Raw genomic sequence first — 19239 nt, forward strand, 5'->3', positions numbered from 1 at the left:
TTTAAACATGGAAGGGTACCATCACTGAACCAACACTTTAAAGATGAGATCAGAATGACAAAGAAGTTGGTGATTTGTGACCTTCAATTTAGTACAGGCAATCCAGGGAATCCAGGGAAAGTGTGTATCCTAGGTGACCCCTCCAAATCCCAGCCCAGAGGTTGTAGGGGGTGGTTAGGAGTGGGTGATGAAGGACCTCTATGTATGTCTCTACACAATCCCCATAGGCAGCTATGGCCTTGCTCCCAGGCTTCACTTTGTGACTGGGTTTGTAGGTGCAGCAGGCATGGGTTGCAGCTGGCTTTTACCTGGGCAGATAGAAGGAGTCTCCACTGATTCTGCACTTGCACAGCAAATACGGAAAAAAAAAAAAGAAAAGAAAAAATTGGTTCATGTGCTCTTCAGGACTTCCTCTGGGTACCCATAGGTCTGACTACACAGATGTTCCCATTGTTCCAAACAGAGTATAGAGGATACAATGGGATTGAGATGCTGAAAGACATCAATAATTTGGACAGAATCCCTAACTCAACACAGCTACCTTCATCTTTTCACCTCCCGATGACAGTCAGGGAGGATAATAACATTTATTTCATAGAATTATTTTGCAGTTTATATTATTTAGCACTGTACCTATCACACAGAAAGTACTCAGTAAACACTGTTCTTGTAAAAATGATTTATACTTTAATTTGATAAATATGGGCAAACAATGACAAATCTTAACTGAAGTTAAGTGGGGAAAGATGTGAAGAATTAAGAAAAAATATATAAAATAGAATGGATCTAAAAAATTAGAAGAAACATTTAACTATGCCCTAATTGGCGATTTCAAAGAGGATACTGTGCCCAAAAAATAGGCTGCTATGAAAAATGATTGAAAATTTGATTGCTGAAAGGGCCCCATTAATAATGGCAATAAATACCACTTAAACACTGCTAAAAATTCAGTTGTAGATTTAAAAACTAATTTTAGGAATTTTTATAGAATATAGAATGAAAATATAAATAAATAGAACTATAAAAGATAAGTGAGTTGAAGGGATAGATTTTGTATATCTAGAATCTCCTCATCACTCCTACTTGGAGCAGATGAAAAAGTAGTCATATTTAAACATTTATAAAATAAAATTTTCTTTTGTTAGGGAAAATTTTGTGGTTTCTGATGAAAGAAGTCCTTTGGAGCCTGTATAAAATAATGAAAAACACACGTACATATACATATTCTAACCATATGTCCTAATTTCACGTACACAGAGAAAATTACATCAACATTTACATTGAAAAAAGAAAAATGGAAGGCACCAATAGAGTTATCAAATAGCTCATTTGTCACAATAATTGACTAATGACAAAGAAACAAGTCACTAACATTATGGGCTTACAGTAGTTCATATGAGCTGCCAGAGCTGGCAGTGCAGCAGGGGACCTGCCCAGATTTGGCAAACTAGGCAAACTAGGGTTTGTGTGGTCACAAAAGAAACACTTTGTGACATGTTGATACTTAGGAATATAATTTGTGGAAATATAATTCGTGGAAACAATCTTCAAGGAAGTGCACCATTGATTTAAATTCATCAGAATGTATGACCAAAAAGAGAAAGAAAGAGAATAGATGAACCAGTTATAAGCATTGAAACCAGTATTTTGGGGAGTTTTAAACTATGAACAAAGTATCCTAAAATAAGAGATATAAACTAACAGCATAACAATTGAGAACCAAAGTTCCAATTGGTTTTTAATAATTGTTTGGTGGAGAAATAAATGTTTATTTTCTGAAAACTTCATGTTACTCTTTTGGTTCTATTTTTGTAGACTCTTGTTCTTGTTTCATGGACAAACTCTCATATAAGGGTATATTATTAGTTTTTTGTTGTTAGTTTTTTTATGCTCTTTGATGCCTGTTTCTCCCAGTTTTTTAAAACCTGCCTGTTAATTTTATATTTATATTTTCTGTTTTGAGATTTTTTTCAAATATTTGGTCATCCTTGACTGTCCAGTCATGTTTAAGTATGAGGCTTAGTTTATTAGTTGATAGACCTCAATTTATTGGAAGAGCCTTTCAATCCTTACATCTGTATGTGATTTTCTTTGGGATGGTCATTTTCTCAGAAGGAAAATCCTCCAAACTCCTTCCTGTGGATTTGAGCTTGATTGCCAAAGTTCTGGGAGCTGGAACTGTCTGAGCTCATCATTGCTCAGTTTAGTAATAGCTCGACTGTTCTCTTGTGTATGATGCCTCATAATCTGGAACTTGGGGAAAAATACAATTTCCTTTGAAAATAAACTTTCTATTAATTGCTGCGGTGGGGAAGAGGATGTGAAAGCCAAGTTTAACTATATACACTTTCTCTTATTTTGACGCGTCTCCTCTCTTCCAGTTCTAGAACTTTCTGTGATTCTGTAATGTGAATTGGCTTGTTTCCTGCTCACTGCTAGTTCTTTGGTCTCTGCTTTTCTAAAAAAAACCACTTATTCCCACATTTTCCATTGTTCAAAAATATGTAGATTATTTATTATCTATTTTCATTCTTTTGTATTTTCTTGTTCTTGTGGCTTTATGGCTTTTGAAGCCTTGTACTGCTGTCTCATCAGGTTGGAAAGAAGGAGCAGAGATAGGCATGTATTCATTCATTCACTGTTTATGCATAGCAATGAACTTTAGGGTAACAATTCCACAAAAAGTCTCCCCACTCCCCAAAGAAAGTCCCATTGGGATTTTGGTCAGAGTTACATTAAATCTGTAGATTATTTTGAGGAAATAAAATAACTTCTTTTTAATATCCATTTTTTTCCATCTGAAAATACCGATGACTCTAATTTCAGTTCAAGTTTACTCCACAGCATCTGACAGTTTTCTCCAGATGGGTCGTGCGACTGATCAGAACAGTGAGGAGTGGACTTTGAAAAGACCTTGAAGAAAGACAAAGGTTCTTGGCTTGACTTTGCTGAGAGCTGTGTGTCATCTAAAAGTTTACTCATTTGACTTGACCTCATTTCCTCAGATTCATATGGGACATTAACAACCACAAGGTGAAGTTGCTCTGAGAATTAGAAAGATTCTGTGTAAACCATACAGATTTGAGGTAAAAATAATAATAGTTTTTACTTGCTATTTCATTACTATGGGATACTTCCGAGTATATGCCTATGTACTTTATGTTTTTTTGTTGTTGTTGTCAAATAGGTCATTTACTTTTGATATTTTAATTGTTTTTGATAGTTGTCAAAAAGGAATTTTTCTTTGAAGAAATACCTTTAATCCTGACATGTTACTTGAAACCCATATCAATTCTAATAGTATTTTTAAAATCAATTCTTCTGTTTGCAAATAATGAGAAAATTTCAAGGACTTTCTATATTTGGAGTGCAGAAAGCAGTGCTTCTTTAATACGACTCATCAAATGCCAGATCACAGATTCCTGCTAGAGGTCTCTCACTTCTGTTACATTTTCTGTCATTGGCAGGTTCTAAAATGCATTTTTGAATGATAATATCTCTTACATAGTGAAACAGGAACGTTGTTCAGAGGAAATGTTAGGGTTATCTTTTTGTTTCTGTTTTAAAATTATATAACATTTGTTTTTAACTCACCTGAATATTTGTTGTATAATGTGTGAAATAAGGCTCTATATTTGTTTTAATTCAAGGAATGGTGATCCACGCACTTTATATGTTGAGTAAGCCTTATTTTCCCCATTGATTTGAAATATCAATTCAATCATTTATTACATTGTTAGACAGATATGTACATTTGTTTCTAGAATGCTCATTTTATTTCATTGATCTACTTGATTATTTCTGTGCTGGTGTCATGATTGCTGAGATTTTATAATGGATTTAAAGTTTTTAATATTTTATAATGGATCTTGACATTAAAAAAATAAATAAAATCAATCTGCATTTAAAAAAGAAAGAAAGAAGGAACTCCTACCTATTGTGACAACATGGATGGAACTGGAGAATATTATACTAAGTGAAATAAGCCAATCAGTGAAAGACAAATGCCATATGATCTCAACAATAAGTAGAATCTATTCAACAAAATAAACTAACAAACAAAATAAACCACAGGCAAGGAAACATGGAGCAGACTGAAAGTGACCAGAAGATTTGGGGAAGGAGGACAATGGTGGAAAGAAGGAGAAGCAACTATACAAAGACCATGTATGAATGATACATGGACATGGACAACAGAGTGGGAATTGACTGTGGGAGAGGGGGGCAGGGTGGGATGGGTGGAGGAGGGCAAAGGGGGAAACATTGCGACAACTGTAATAGAATAAACATGAGTTAAAAAAAGATGCTGTAGAAAAATAAAATTATATAACATTTGATTTATGCAAATAAGATTGTCGTCTCAGAACTAAAATGTTAACACTGATGAATCAACCTAAATTCTCTTCCTCAGTACTGAAGTTTGTGTTTGGCTTGATCTCCTACAAAGGATACAAACTGCAACCTAAGGCTATGTCTTGTAGTACTTAGTGAGTTTCCTTTTTGAGTCTCCTGAAGAAGAGCCATTGAGTGCCTGGCTAGCTTGTAGCATAACTTTCAAAATAACACACCTGTGCTTTGCTCTACTAAATGAGATAACATATAATGAAGTTCTTATAAATTAGGAAAGTGTATAAAAATGTAAATACCCTAATTAAGTTGCAATATACTGCTATCAAATTTAATGACTCTTTAAAATATCTTCAAGGAAATAAAATTGTTTTATATAAATAATGAACAGAATTACCAAGAGAATTAGGATTCATGACAATTGGAACTGTGGAGAAAAAAGAATACTTTAAGAACAACAAAGTTTTAAGACAAAGGCAATTTTTGTACAAAATGTAACATGAAAAGAAGGGTGCAGCATAGAAAAGGGGTACAAAATGTAACATGAAAAGAAGAAAAACGAAGTTTTAAGACAAAGACAATTTTTGTACAAAATGTAGCATGAAAAGAAGGGTATACATAGAGTAAACTTATTGAATGGGAAAAAAATCTACATTACAAGAAATTTGAATTTAGCTTTCTGCAGGCACCAAGTCTGAGCAGAGAAAGCTACAAGCTGTGAAATGTTGATAGCTCCAAACAAGCTGCCCAAGGCCAGGCAAATGTAATATCCGACTACACTAGAGTGTTTGCAAAGAGGCCCAGAACCAACACACCTAAAGACCATTCTCAGACAGCAGACCAGGGTCAAATAAACTCCACAGCCAGCATATCCACAGGGATATCTTGGTAGGCACCATGCTCAGCAGAGATGAATTCCACTTCACATGATTAGTACCTGCACAGCAGCTTTCACACTCTGTTATGGGATGGGTGTCACATTCAGCCATCTTGTGAGCTGATCTCAAACATGAATGGGCCAATTACATTTAAGACTTAATTACAACAGGAGTGCACACATAACATGCACAAGGGAAGTTCTTAGAGCCCTCAGCAGAGGTAATCAAGAATACTGTGCCACTGAATGCTACAGGACACCTACTACATAAGGGTACCACACCAAAACCAGGAGTTTTGAGCAGATCTGCTCAGTACATAGAAACAAACAAAAGAAGCAGCCATAAAGGGGAGACAAAGAAATAGGTCCTGAATGAAAGAACATGAGAATTACTAGAAAAATAGCTAAATAAAATGGACTAAATCAATTGATCAGATGTAGAGTTCAAAGTAATGATTATGAGGATGCTCAACAGCATGAAAAAGTACATAGAAACTACAAAAAAGGACCAGTCATAAATGAAGAATGAAATAGCTGAAATAAAGAGTACACCAGAAGGAATAAACAGTAGGTTAGATGAAGCAGAGGACTGAATCAGTGATTTGAAAGACAAGATAGAATAAAATACCCAATCAAAGTAGCAGCTGCAATCATAATAATATTAATAATCATAATGATAAAAATTAAAAAATGATGCTCTAGCTGGAGTGGCTCAGTGGATTGAGTGCTGGCCTGCAAACCAAAAGGTCACTGTTTTGATTCCCACTGTGGGGCACATGCCTGGGTTGCAGGCCAGGTATCCAGCAGGGGGTGCATGAGATGCAACCACGCACATTGATGTTTCTCTCCATCTCCTTCTCTCTTCTTCCCCTCCCTCAAAATAAATAAATAAAAGCTTAAAAAAGGAGAAATAAAAAAATGAGGATCATTTAAAGGACTTTTGTGACAACATAAAGCGTAAAAACATCAGCATAATAGAGGTACCAAAAAAAGAAGAGAGAGAGCAAGGGACCCAGAAACTATTTGAAGAAATAATGACAGAAAACTTCCCTAATGTGGTGGAGGAAAAAGATACACAAGTTCGGGAAGCATGGAGAGTCCCAAATAAGATGAACCCAAAGAGGCCCATGCTAAGACATTATAATTAAAATGGGAAAACTTAAAGACAAGGAGAAAATATTAAAAGCCACACAAGAGAGACAGTCAATTACCTACAAGGGAGCTCCCATAAAACTGTTAGCTGAATTTTCACCAGAAAGATTTTACAACATCAAATCAACAGAAGGCTCATTTTACGTGCTTGCTTTGACAGCACATATACTAAAATTGGAATGATACAGAGAAGATTATCATGGCCCCTATGCAAGGATGACACCCAAATTCATGAAGTGTTCCATATTTTGAATATTCTACAAAGAGGGCAGAAGCATAACATGGAGTAAAAATAACCTTTTCAACAAATGGTGTTGGGAGAGCCGCACAGGTACATGCAAAAAATTGAAATTCAACCACCAACTGACAACACGCACAAAAGTAAACTCAAGATGGATAAACGACTTAAATATAAGTTGCGACACCATAAAAGTCTTAGAGGAGAATATAGGCAGGAAACTTTCGGATGTCCCATGCAGCAATATTTTCACTGATATGTCCCCTAAAGCAAGGGAAATAAAGGAAAGAATAAACAAATGGGACCTCAAAATAAAAAGCCTCTGCATGGCTAAAGAAGAAATTAGCAAAATGAAATGGGAACCAAATGTATGGGAAAATATATTTTCCAATGATACCTCAGACAGATGTTTGACCTCCAAAATATATAAAGAACTCATGTGACTCCACTCTAGGAACACAAGCAATCCAATTAAAATATGCGCAAAGGACCTGAACTTCTCCAATGAGAACATACACAGGGCCCAGAGATGTATGAAAGGACTCTCAGCAACTCTAGTCATCAGAGAAATGCAAATTAAAACCACAATGAGATACCACTTCACACCAGTCAGAATGGCCATCGTAAATATGTCAACAAACAATGGGTGCTAGCAAGGTTGTGGAGGAAAGAGAACTCTAGTACACTGCCGGTAGGAATGCAGACAGGTGCAGCCACTGTGGAAAAAACTGTGGAATTTCCTCAAAAAGCTAAAAATGGAACTGCCTCTTGACCCAGCTATTCTACTGCTGGGATTATACCCTAAGAATCCCAAAACACTAACTCAAAAGAAACAACCTGTGCACCCCCATGTTCATAGCAGCACAATTTATAATAGCCACATGCTGGAAGCAACCTAAGTGCCCATTAGAAAATGAGTGGATCAAAAACTATGGTATATTTACACAGTGGAATACTATGCAGCAGAAAGTAAGAAAGAGCTACTACCCTTTGCTACAGCATAGATGGAATTGGAGAGCATATGCTAAGTGAAATAAGCCAGACAGTGAAAGACAAATACCATATGATCTCACCTATAAGTGGAACCTAATAAACAAAATGGGCAAGCAAGGAAAATATGACCAGCAACATAGAAAGAAGAAACCAATGGGGATAGGAGGGAGGGAGGGATGAGTGTAGCGGGGAGTGGAAAGGACAGGGTCAGATCAAGGAACGGTTGTGAAGGACACATGGACGAAGCCAAGGTAGTGAAGGAGGTGAGGGTGGGTGGGCCAGGGGAAAGTAGTGGTGAGTAAATGGAGACATGTATTTGAAAAATTAAAAAAAAAAGGAAGAAATTTAAAGAATGCAAAGAAAAAAAAGGTAGACAAGGAAAATGTATAAAGGGCACATAGACAAAGACAACAGGGTGGGGGGAGGATTGACTGTGGGAGGAGGGGTGAGTAGGGCAGGGAAGAGCAATGGGGAGTAAAATGAGGACAACTGTAATTGGACAACAATAAAAATGCAAAATAATTTAAAAAGTATATACTAAATGTCTTAATTAAAACAAACAAAAAAAGAAAGCACATTTTATAAGTGCAGCATTTACCTAATTCCAAAACCACATAAAGACACTAAAAAGAAAAAAAATTATAGGCCAATATTCATGGTTAATATAGATATTAAATCATCAACAAAATATTATCAAATTTGATCTAGCAGTACATTAAAAAGATTATACACCAACCCTGACTGGTGGTGCTCAATGGTTTAGGCATCCTCCCACAAACCAAGAGGTCACTGGTTCAATTCCCAGTCAGGGCACATACCTGGGTTTTGGGCCAGTTCCCCAGTGTTGGGTGTGCAAGAGGCAGCTGATAAATTTTCTCTCTCATGTTGATGTTTCTCCTTTCCTTCTCTATCTCCCTCACTTCCCATTTCTCTAAAACTAAATAAATAATATCTAAAAAACTATATCATACACCATGATTAAGTTAGTTTTATTCCAATGATTCAATGTTGATACAATATCCACAAATCAATACAAATTATACACCAAATAAACAAAATGAAGGATAAAAAACACATGATCATATCAATAGATGCAAAAAAAAAAAACACTTGATAAAATCTATCAACAGCTTATGATACTCTCAGCAAAGTCAGAATAGAGGGAACATACTGTAATATAATAAAGGCATTATATGACAAACCATAGTCATATCATAGACAATAGACAAAAACTAAAAACATTTTTCTACAACTGGAACCAAGAAAGGGATTTTCACTTTCAAAACTTTTTTTGACACATTTGTTTTTACTTTTATTATTTAAAATATAATGTTTATTTTTTTTCCATTACCATTTAGGCCCCTTACACTCCCTGCCCCTAGCAATCATCTCACTGTTGTCCATATCAATGAGTCCTTTGTTTTGCTCAATCCCTACACTCCCTAACTTCCGTTCCCCCCACTAGCTGTCATCTGTTCTCCATCTGTATGTCTGTTTTCTTGTTAGTTCAGTTGTTCGTTAGATGCACATATGAGTTAAATAATATAGTGTTTGTCTTTCTCTGACTGGCTTATTTCACTTAGGTCCATCCATACTGATCTCCAAGTCCATCCACACTGTTGCAAAAGGTAAATTTTTCTTTTTCTTTATGGCTGAGTAGGGTTTCTTTGTATAAATGTCCCATTGCTGTTTTATCCACTCATCTACTGATGGACGCTTATCCTGCTTCCATGTCTTGGACAACTCTTATTGTTAATTCTGGAAGTCCTAACCACAGCAATCAGAAAAGAAGAAATAAAAGATATCCAATTAGAAAAGGGGAAATAAAGCTGTCATTATTTGCAAAAGACATGATTATTTATTTTTCTAAGATTTTATTTATTTATTCTTAGAGGAAGGGAGGGAGAAAGAGGGAGAAAATATGGATGTGTGAGAGAAACATTGATTAGTTGCTTGTCTACACACACCTAAATGGGGACCTGGCCTGCATCCCAGGCATGTGCCCTGACCTGGAATTGAACTGGCAACCTCATGGTTTGCAGGATGATGCCCAACCCACTGAGCTGCACCATTTAGGGCATGATGCTATATTCAAAGAATGCTAAAGATCCCCCAAAAAACAAAATTCTAGACCTGTTAAATGAATTCAGTAAAGTAGCTGGATACAAAATTAATATCTGGAAATTACTTGCATTTTTATATGCCAATACTAAGCTATCAAAAAGGGAAATGAATAAAATAATCCCATTCTCAATTTCTTTTTTTGAATTTTTGTTTCTTTTTTATTACTTTTTATTGTTTAAATACATTTGTCTCCATTTTCCTGCCACCACTTTCCCCGGCCCCACCCACCCTACCTTCCACTCTCACCATCTCAGTTTCTTAAAAAATGATAAAACACCTAGGAATAAATTTAACAAAGATGGTGAAAGACCTTTACTCAAAAAGTTGTAAGGAGCTTATGAAAAAATTGAAGAGCATACAAATAAATGGGAGCATATACCATGTTCATGGATAGGAAGAGTTTACATTATTAAAATGTCCATACCACCCAAAGCAATCTACAAATTCAATGTAATTCCAATCCAGACACCAATGGTGTATTTCTCAGAAGTAGAATAAATATTCCAAAAACATACAGGACCACAAAAGACCTCCAAGGCAACAATGATCTTCAGAAAGAACAAAGTTGGAGGAATCACGCTACAAATACCGAACTATACTGTAAGGCAATACAGCAGAGTACTGCTATGAAAATAGTCATAGATCAGTGGAGCAGAATAGAAAGCCTACAAATAAACCCACACCTTTATAGTCAATTAATATTTGACAAAGGATGCAAAAACATACACAGAAACTAAGATAGTCTATTCAATAAATGGTGTTGGAAAAATTATATAGATACCTCTAAAAAAATGAAACTAGACCACATTCTTATGCCACACACACAAACACACACACAACTTGAAATGGATTAAATCCATAAAAATATTAGGAGAAAATATATGCAGTAAAATCTTGGATATTTCTTTTCTTAATCATGTTTATTCTATTACAGTTGTCTAAATTTGTCCCCCTTTGCCCTCCCCACCCAGCCCCCCACCACGGTCAATTCCCATTCTGCTGTCCATGTCCATGGGTCATTCATACATGTTCTTTGTTTAGTCCCTTCTCCATCTTTCTACCATTGTCTTCCTTCCCCTTCCCCTCTGGTCACTTTCTGTCCGCTCCATGTTTCCTTGCTTTTTGGTTTACTTTGTTCATTAGTTTATTTTGTTCAATAGATTCCACTTACAGATGAAATCATATGGTATTAATCTTTCAATGACCGGCTTATTTCACCTAGCACAACATTCTCCAGTTCTATCCATGTTGTTGCAAAAGGTAGGAGCTTGCTTTCTTTCTTTCCTTCCAGCAGAATGATTTTATTTATTTATTTAAATGTCAAGATCCATTACAAAATACTAAAAAATTTAAATCTATTATAAAGTCTCAGCAATTAAAACAATATGACACCAACACAGAAAAAATCAAGTAGATCAATGAAATAATATGAGCATTCTAGAGACAAATGTATATACCTATCTAACAATGTAATATATGATTAAATGGATATTTCAGATCAATGGGGAAAATAAAGCTTATTCAACAAATAAGGTGCATGGACCACTATTACATGAAATAAAACAAATATAGAGTCCTTTTTCACACATTATAGAAGAAATATTCAGGTGAGTTAAAAATCAATATGTAGAATCTAAGGAGTTTTAGGAGAAAATACAAACTAATATTTTTCTTACTCTGAAGTAAAATATCCAAACCCAGAAGCTATAAAGTAAAATATTGACAATATGACTATATTAAACATTTAAGACTGTACATTAATATACATATAAAAAAGATAAAGGACAAGTAATAGAATAGGAAAGTATTTGCCACACATCTAAAACAGGGTTAATGGTTTTTTCTTTTCTTTTTTTTTTTTTAGGGAAAAAATCCTACAAACATTTAAAAAAATCGATAAAGAATACCAAAAAGTCATTGAAAGCTTTTTTAAAAAAATAGAAATAGGCAAGAAATATACAAAAGCAGGTTTAGTTTCAACAAATAATAAAGTAACAATTAAAATACACATCATTGTCACAATCAGATTAAGTATTAAAAATATTGGTAATATCAAGTATTAGTGACTGTGAAAGGAACTGGGTCTGGGTATTCATAGACTCTTCTTACTCATCTTAAAACACTCCCTTTATAATATTTTGCAATGCTGGTTTGGCGGAGGTGTATTCTTTTAACCTTCTTTTGTCTGGGAAACTCCTTATTTTCCCTTCCTTTTTGATTGAGAGCTTTGCTGGGTAGAGCAGTTTTGGTTGAAGGCATTTGGTTTTCAAGACTTGGAATATTTCTTGCCATTCCCTTCTGGCTTGCAGTGTTTCTGTTGAGAAGTCTACTCCTAGCCATATTGGGACTCCCTTATATGTTACAACCTCTTACTCCCTTGCTACTTTTAGGATTCTCTGTTTGTCTTTGATATTTGCCATTTTAATGATGATGTGCCTTGGAGTGGGCCTCATTGGGTTCCTCTGGAATGGGACGTTCTGTTCTTCCTGGACTTGCATGACTTTTTCTCTCCTCCAATTAGTGAAGCTTTCCATCATTACATTTTCAAACAGGTTCTGTATCCCTTCCTCATCCTCTTCTTCTTCTGGTATGGTTATTATAAGGATATTATTATGTTTCAGGTTGTCCTGCATTTCCCTCAATGTCTATTCACTTTTTGAGTCTTTTTTTCATTTTCTGGCTCTTTCTGGGAGCTTTATTCTACCTTGTCATCCAGCTCGCTGATTTGATCCTCAGCTTCATCTAGCCTGATTTTGATTCCTTCTCCTGAGTTCTTAAATTCAGCGATTGTATTCTTCATTTCCTCTTGTCTCTTATTGATAGTTTCTATGGCCTTTTTCATGCTGATATAGTTTGCAGTAAGTTCCTCGTGGTTCCCCTATAGTTTTTTGTAGTTCTCCCTGAGCTCACTGAGCTCATTGAGCTTCCTTAGAACCGTTGTTTTGAATTCAATATCTGATAGTTTACTTGCCTCTCTTTCATTTATTTCTCTTTCTGGGGATTCCTGTTTCCCTTCGAGTAGGGGATATTCCTTTGTCTTCCCATTATTTCTGAGACTCTTCTTTTTTGCTTCTGCTTCTTACGTTGATCTGCCTTGATTTCCTGACTTTGTTGTGTGAACTTCTATAGTAGGAAACCACTGTTTTTACTTTCTGGATCTGTCTCTGATGATGTCCGATGTTGTCCCTGTCTGACCTTAGGCAGTCTGTTCAAGAGTTTCTAGAATCTACTGTCTGTGGTTCTGTCCTTCAGCTGTTAATCTAGTCATGCTGCACTCAGCAAGCCACCTTAGACATCTCGGGGGTGGGGGGGCGGAGTCCTTCCTGTGGATGGGGTTATTTGGTCCTCTCAGGCTGCTGACTGATGGAGGAGGAATCAGCACTGGGATCCCGCCGGCTACTCTCTCTATTGTCTCCCAAGGCTTCCATCCCCAGTCTCTCCTCAAGTGTCTCCAGATCTCTCTGCACTCCCTTTAGCTAGGGATCTACTATCTGTGTTTGCCACTCTGCACTCAGCAGGTGGCATAGACATCACAGGGCGTGGTGGAATCCCAGCTGGGGGTGGGGCTATTGGGTCCTCTGACATTGGTGCCATTCAAGGGGAGTGGTCTCTGCCTGAGTAAGATGGCTGCTGCCATGTGGGGCATGAGTCAGCACCGAGTTCTGGTTGAGTACTCTCTTAGTTCTCTCCCCAGAGCCTCCTTCCCCTGTCCCTCCTCAGGTGTCTCTAGACCACTCTGCCTCCACCTTTGCTGGAGACCAGGGTAAGTGGCTGCAAATAAAAATTTTGCATTGGCCCATTAAAAGGCTCTTTGCACCCCCAGTTGCCTGTCTCTGGCAGAGAACAACCCTGCTGCTTTTCGCAGCTGGCTGATTTCTGTGTACTTTTTTGGGATCTAGTGCTGTAGGCTAGAGATTCCACTTTTGGTTTAGACCCCACTCCTCTTGGGGGGATCCCACTGGCCATTTCAGTATCCTTCTCGTGCTCATGCCCATGGGAGCTTCGCCTGCCTTCTCGAGTCTCTACCTCACTCCTTACTGGTTAGATTGTGCTAAAGCAGATTCTTCTCTCTCTGAGGTTACAAGGCTCCTCTCTCACTATTGTTCAGGTGATTTCTTCACAATTTAGTTGTAATTCCAGGTTGGTCCTGGGAGGAAGTCAGTGTGACTTCCACTCACTACTCCACCACCTTGATTCCTCCTCTTTTTCTAGTAGTTTCTATCAAAGACTCAGAAACATTATCCGCAGAGTTATTCTTCTTGGTGAATTATTTAAAAGCAGAGGATGGAAAAATTTTAAAAGTTTTCATATTTTATATATAATTATCTCTGAGTAGACTGTTAAACTAATAATTTTGATTTATATTGACATGAAACCATTACTCTTAAGATAATAAATTATGCAGTGAATTGCTCAGCCACAAGGTATATTTTCCTAAGAATAGAATTTATATGTTGTTTTCAAAATTAAATTCACTCACATCCACAGAAATGTAGAACAGAGCTTTTGCCCTTAGTTTGAATGAGTCCTTCCTCCTATACTGATGACATGTGAAGACTTAGGCTAGTAACTTCATGTCTCACAGTTTTAGTTTTCTTTTTTATACAGGGGAATAAAAAAACTCTTTGAAGCTTATGGTGAACATTTGAGCTTGGTCAGGAAAAGCTTTCTGCACAGTGTTTTATTTATAGTCATCACTCCAGAAATGTTCAATAAATGTTACTTATTAGTATTATTCATTGTTTTCTATTTCAATACCCACATTATTTACCAATGTTATTTATCTATATTATATTTAATATTTTTTCTTTCCATATTTACTTATTTTTATGTGGATAATGGCACTTCATGGGTACAGGAGATAGAAGAAAATAGCAGGATATTTTGTTTCTATTATGTGGGTTTCAGTCAGTTTTTGCCTTGTTCCAGAGGCTGCTGTCATCCTTCTCTTCCCACTTGCCTCTCATTTCCTGTTTTCTCCATCACTGCTGCTCCAATTTAGCCCTGAATATACAGATATTTTGTTTGGTTTTTTTATTAAATATTTCATTGTTTTTCTATAAGAGCTGTACCAATTATTCCCCTCTCTTCTGCCTAGCCCACTCCCACAGTCAATCACCAACCTGCTTGTCCCTGTCCATGGGTCATTTATGTATGTTCCTTGACTAGTACCTTCCCCTTTTTCCCAACCTTATCACCCCACACCCATCCACTGGTTGCCGACAGTCTGTTCCTTGTTTCTGTGCCTTGGTACTATTTTGGTAATTTGTTTGTTTTGTTCATTAAGTTCCTCTCACAGGTGAGATCATATGATATTTGTCTTCCACTGCCTAGCTTAACTTACTTCATTTAGCATAACACTCTCCAGTTACATCCATGCTGTTGCAAAAGATAGGAGTCTATTCTTTGTGTTGTGTAGTATTTCATTGTGTAAATGTACTAGTTTTGGGATCCACTTATTTACTGATGGGCACTTTGGCTGTGTCCAGCACTTTACTATCATAAATAGCACTACTATGAACATAGGGATTCATAGGTTGTTTTTTTTTTAAATTGGCACTTCAAATTCTTAGGGTAAAATCCCAGCAGTGAAATTGCTGGGTCAAAAGACAGTTCCATTTTTAGTTTTTTGAGGAAATTCCATACTGTTTTCCACAGTGGCTGCACCAATCTGCATTCCCACCAACAGTGCAGTAGGTTTCCATTTTCTGCACATCCTTGCCAGCACTTGTTTGTTGATTTGTTTATGATGGCCATTGTGACCACCGTGAGGTGGTATCCCATTAATATTTAAATTTGCATCTTTCTGGTGGGTAGTGGTGTTGAGTATCCTTTTATATGTCTATGGTTGGTCTGTATGTCCTCCTTTGAGATGTGTCTGTTCAGGACCATTGTCCATTTTTCAATCGGGTTGTTTTTTCTCTTAGTGCTGAGTCATATGAGTTCTGTATGTATTTTGGAGATCAAACCCTTGTCCAAGTTGTCATTGACAAATATGTTTTCTCATACGGTCGTTCTCTTCATTTCGATGATGTTTTCTTCAGTTGTGCAGAAGTTTTTTCATTTGATGTAGTCCAATTTGTTTATTTATTCCTTTATTTCCCTTGTCCTAAGAGATATACTTCTGGCTGGGATTTGTGAAACTTTACTGCCTATGTTTTCCTCTAGGACTTTTATGGTATCACAACTTATATTTAAGTCTTTTATCCATCTGTGTTTATTCTGGAGTATTGTGTAAGTCAGCGATCTAGTTTCAGTTTTTTGCATGTACTTGTCCAGTTCTCACAACACCATTTGTTGAAGAGGCTATTTTTACTCCATTTTATGTCCCTGTCCCCTTTGTCAAATATTAACTGACTGCAGAGACATGGGTTTATTTCTAGGCTCTCTATTCTGCTCCATTGATCTATCTGTGTGTTCTTATGCCAGTACCAGACTGCTTTGATTACAGTTGCCTTGTAGTATATTTTGATATCACGTATATAATCCCTCCTACTTTGTTTTCTTTCTCAAGACTGCTGAGTCTATTCAGTGACTTTTTTAGTTCCATATAAAGTTTTGGAATATTTGTTCTAGATCTGTGAAATATGCCATTGATATTTTAACAGGAATTGTTTTGAATCTATAGATTGCTTTGGGTAGCATGGACATCTTAAGTGATTTTAATTCTTCCAAATTGTGTACACAATATGCTTCCATTTATTTGCATCTTCCTTAAAATCTTTCATCAATGTTCTGTAGATTTCCAAGTACAGGTTTTTTTCCTCCTTGGTTAAGTTTATTCCTAGGTACTTTATTTTTCTTAATGCTCTAGTAAATGGGATTTTTTTTCCTAGTTTCTGTTTCTAGTTTTTCATTGTTGGTGTTCAAAAATGCCTTTGTTTCTGAGTATTGATTTTGTATCCCACTATTTTACCAAATTCACTTATTAGGTTGAGTAGTTTTTTGGTGGAATCTATAGGGTTTTCTATATATACTACCATGTCATCTGCAAATAATACCAGTTTTACTTCCTCCTCTTCCATTTTGATGCTATTTATTTCTTTTTCTTGTCTGATTGTTGTGGCTAGAACTTCCAATACAATGTTGAACAAAAACCCTGAAATCAGACATCCTTGTCTTGTTCCTGATCTTAAAGGTAAAGCTTTTAGTTTTTTCCCATTGAGTATGATGTTGGCGGTAGTTTTCTCTTATATGGCCTTTATTATATGAGGTATGCTCCCTCTATTCCCACTTTGCTGTTTTCTTCATAAATGGACCTAGGCTTTTTCAAATGATTTTTCAGCATCTATTAATATGATCAGTTGATTTTTTTCTCGTTATTTTTTTAATTATGTGTATTAGGTTTATTGACCTGTGAATATTGTACCATCCTTGTATCCCTGGGATGAATCCCACTTGATCATGCTGTATGATCTTTTTACTGTATTGCTGGAGTAGGATTGCCAATATTTTTTTGAGGATTTTATTGTCTAGGTTTATCAGCAATATCGGCTTGTAGTTTTTTTTTCTTTGTTATCTCTTTACCTGGTTTTGGAATTAGAATAATACAGGTCTGGGAAAAAGAGTTTGGGGGTCATCCCACTTCCTGAATTTTTGGAATAGTTTGAGAAGGATAGGAGTTAGATCTCCCCTGAATGTTTGTCAAAATTTGCCTGTGACACTATCTGGTCCAGGGCTTTTGTGTGCCAGCAGTTTTTGATTACTACTTCATTTCACAAGTTGTTATTGGTCTATTCTGGCCTCTGTGTCTTCTTAATTTAGTGTTGGGAATTTAGTTTATAGAAATTTGACCTTGTCACCCAGGTTTTCCAATTTCTTGGCATGTAGTTCTTCATAGTAATTTCTTACAAACCTTTGTATTTTTGTGGTATTGGTTGTAACTTCTCTTTCATGTCTGATTTTATTTATTTGGTTCCTCTCTCTTTTTTTCTTGATGAGTCTGCTTGAAGGTTTGTCCATTTTCTTTTTTTCAAAGAACTACCTCCTGGATTTGTTGATCCTTTCAATTGTTCTTTTAGTCTCTATGTCATTCAGCTCTGCTCTGATCTTGGTCATTTCCTTACTTCTACTTGCCCTGGGCTTTGTTTGTTGTTGTTCTTGTAGTCTTTGTAGATGTAGTTTTCCTTGTTTATTTAATAGTTTTCCATCTTTTTTTAGGTAGGCCTGTATTGCTTGGAACTTCCCTCTCATGACTACCTTCGCTGTGTCCCATAGGTTTTGGGGTGTTGTGTGTTCATTTTCATTTGTTTCCAGAAACTTTTTGATTTCTTCCTTGATTTCATCGTTGACCCATTCATTATTTAATGACATGCTTTTCAGTCTCCATGTATTTGAATATTTTTGAGTTATTTTTTCCTTGAGGTTGGTTTCTAGTTTCAAGCTATATGATCTGAGAAGATGCTTGATGTATTTCAATTTTCTTGATATTCTTGAGTCTTCTTTTGTGTTCTACCAGGTGATCTGTCTTTTGAAATGTTCCATGTGTATTTGAAAATAATGTATTTTTTCCCTTTGTGATGAAAGATTCTGTATATATCAATTTAAGTCCATTTGATCTAGAGTGTTGCTCAATGTCAAAATATCCTTGTTGATTATTTGCTTAGAAGACCTATCCATTGTTGAAAATGGGCTGTTAAAATCCCCTACTGTATTTTGTGGTGTTGCTATCAGTGTCTTTTTTGAAGTCCTCCAAAATCTTTTTTTATGTATTTATGTGCTTCTATGTTTAGGTGCATATATGTTTACAAGGGTTATATCTTCTTTATGGATTACTCCTTTAACTATTATGTAGTGACCTTTTTGTCTCTTTTTATGGTCTTTCCTTTGACATCTGTTTTGTCTGTTATAAGTATTGTTATCACAGCCTTCTTCTCATGACTTTTTGCTTGGAATATTTTTTTCCCTCCCTTTACTTTTAGTGTGTGTAAATCTTTTTTTCTGAGTTAGGTCTCTTGTATACAGCATATATGTAGGTTACGTTTTCTCATCCATTTTGCTACCCTATGTATTTTGATTGGGACACTTAAAACATTTTTTAAGGTTATTATTGGTCAGAACTTATTCATTGTCACTTTTTCCGTTTTGCACCTGCGTTCCTCTCTTTCTCTTTTTTACTTTATCTTAAAGCAGTCCCTTTAGAATCTCTTGTGATTCTGATTTGATGAAGATGTATTCTATTATCCCCATTTTGTCTGGGGAACTCTTTATTTCACCTTCTATTTTATATGAGCACCTTGCTTGGTAAAGTGGTCTTGGTTGAAGGCCTTTGCTTTTCATTACTTTGAATACTTCTTGCCCTTTCCTTCTGGTTTGCAGTGTTTCTTTCGAGAAATCTGGTGATAGCTTTATTGATGCTCCATTATATGTTACCACATTTTTCTGCTAGCTGTCTTTAATATTTTCTCTTTGTCTTTAAACTTTACCATTTTAATAATGATGTACCTTAGAGGGGGCTTTTTCATGTTCATCTTGATTAGGACACTCTGCTTGCTGGAATTTCATGATT

The 19239-nt window shown here is 36.0% G+C and overlaps 1 non-coding gene across 1 annotated transcript; it reads left to right on the forward strand.

Annotated features, from left to right (window-relative positions):
* Positions 1-6520: 6520 nt before the first annotated feature.
* On the forward strand, positions 6521-6627 carry LOC129063621 (U6 spliceosomal RNA). The gene has a single exon (XR_008528389.1). It is a non-coding gene; the product is annotated as a U6 spliceosomal RNA (small nuclear RNA).
* The last annotated feature ends 12612 nt before the right edge of the window (positions 6628-19239 follow it).

This window comes from Pteronotus mesoamericanus, unplaced genomic scaffold (genome assembly GCF_021234165.1).
Source record: "Pteronotus mesoamericanus isolate MK-2021 breed Mesoamerican mustached bat unplaced genomic scaffold, CSHL_Meso_final scaffold_85, whole genome shotgun sequence".
Lineage (NCBI taxonomy): Eukaryota > Metazoa > Chordata > Mammalia > Chiroptera > Mormoopidae > Pteronotus > Pteronotus mesoamericanus.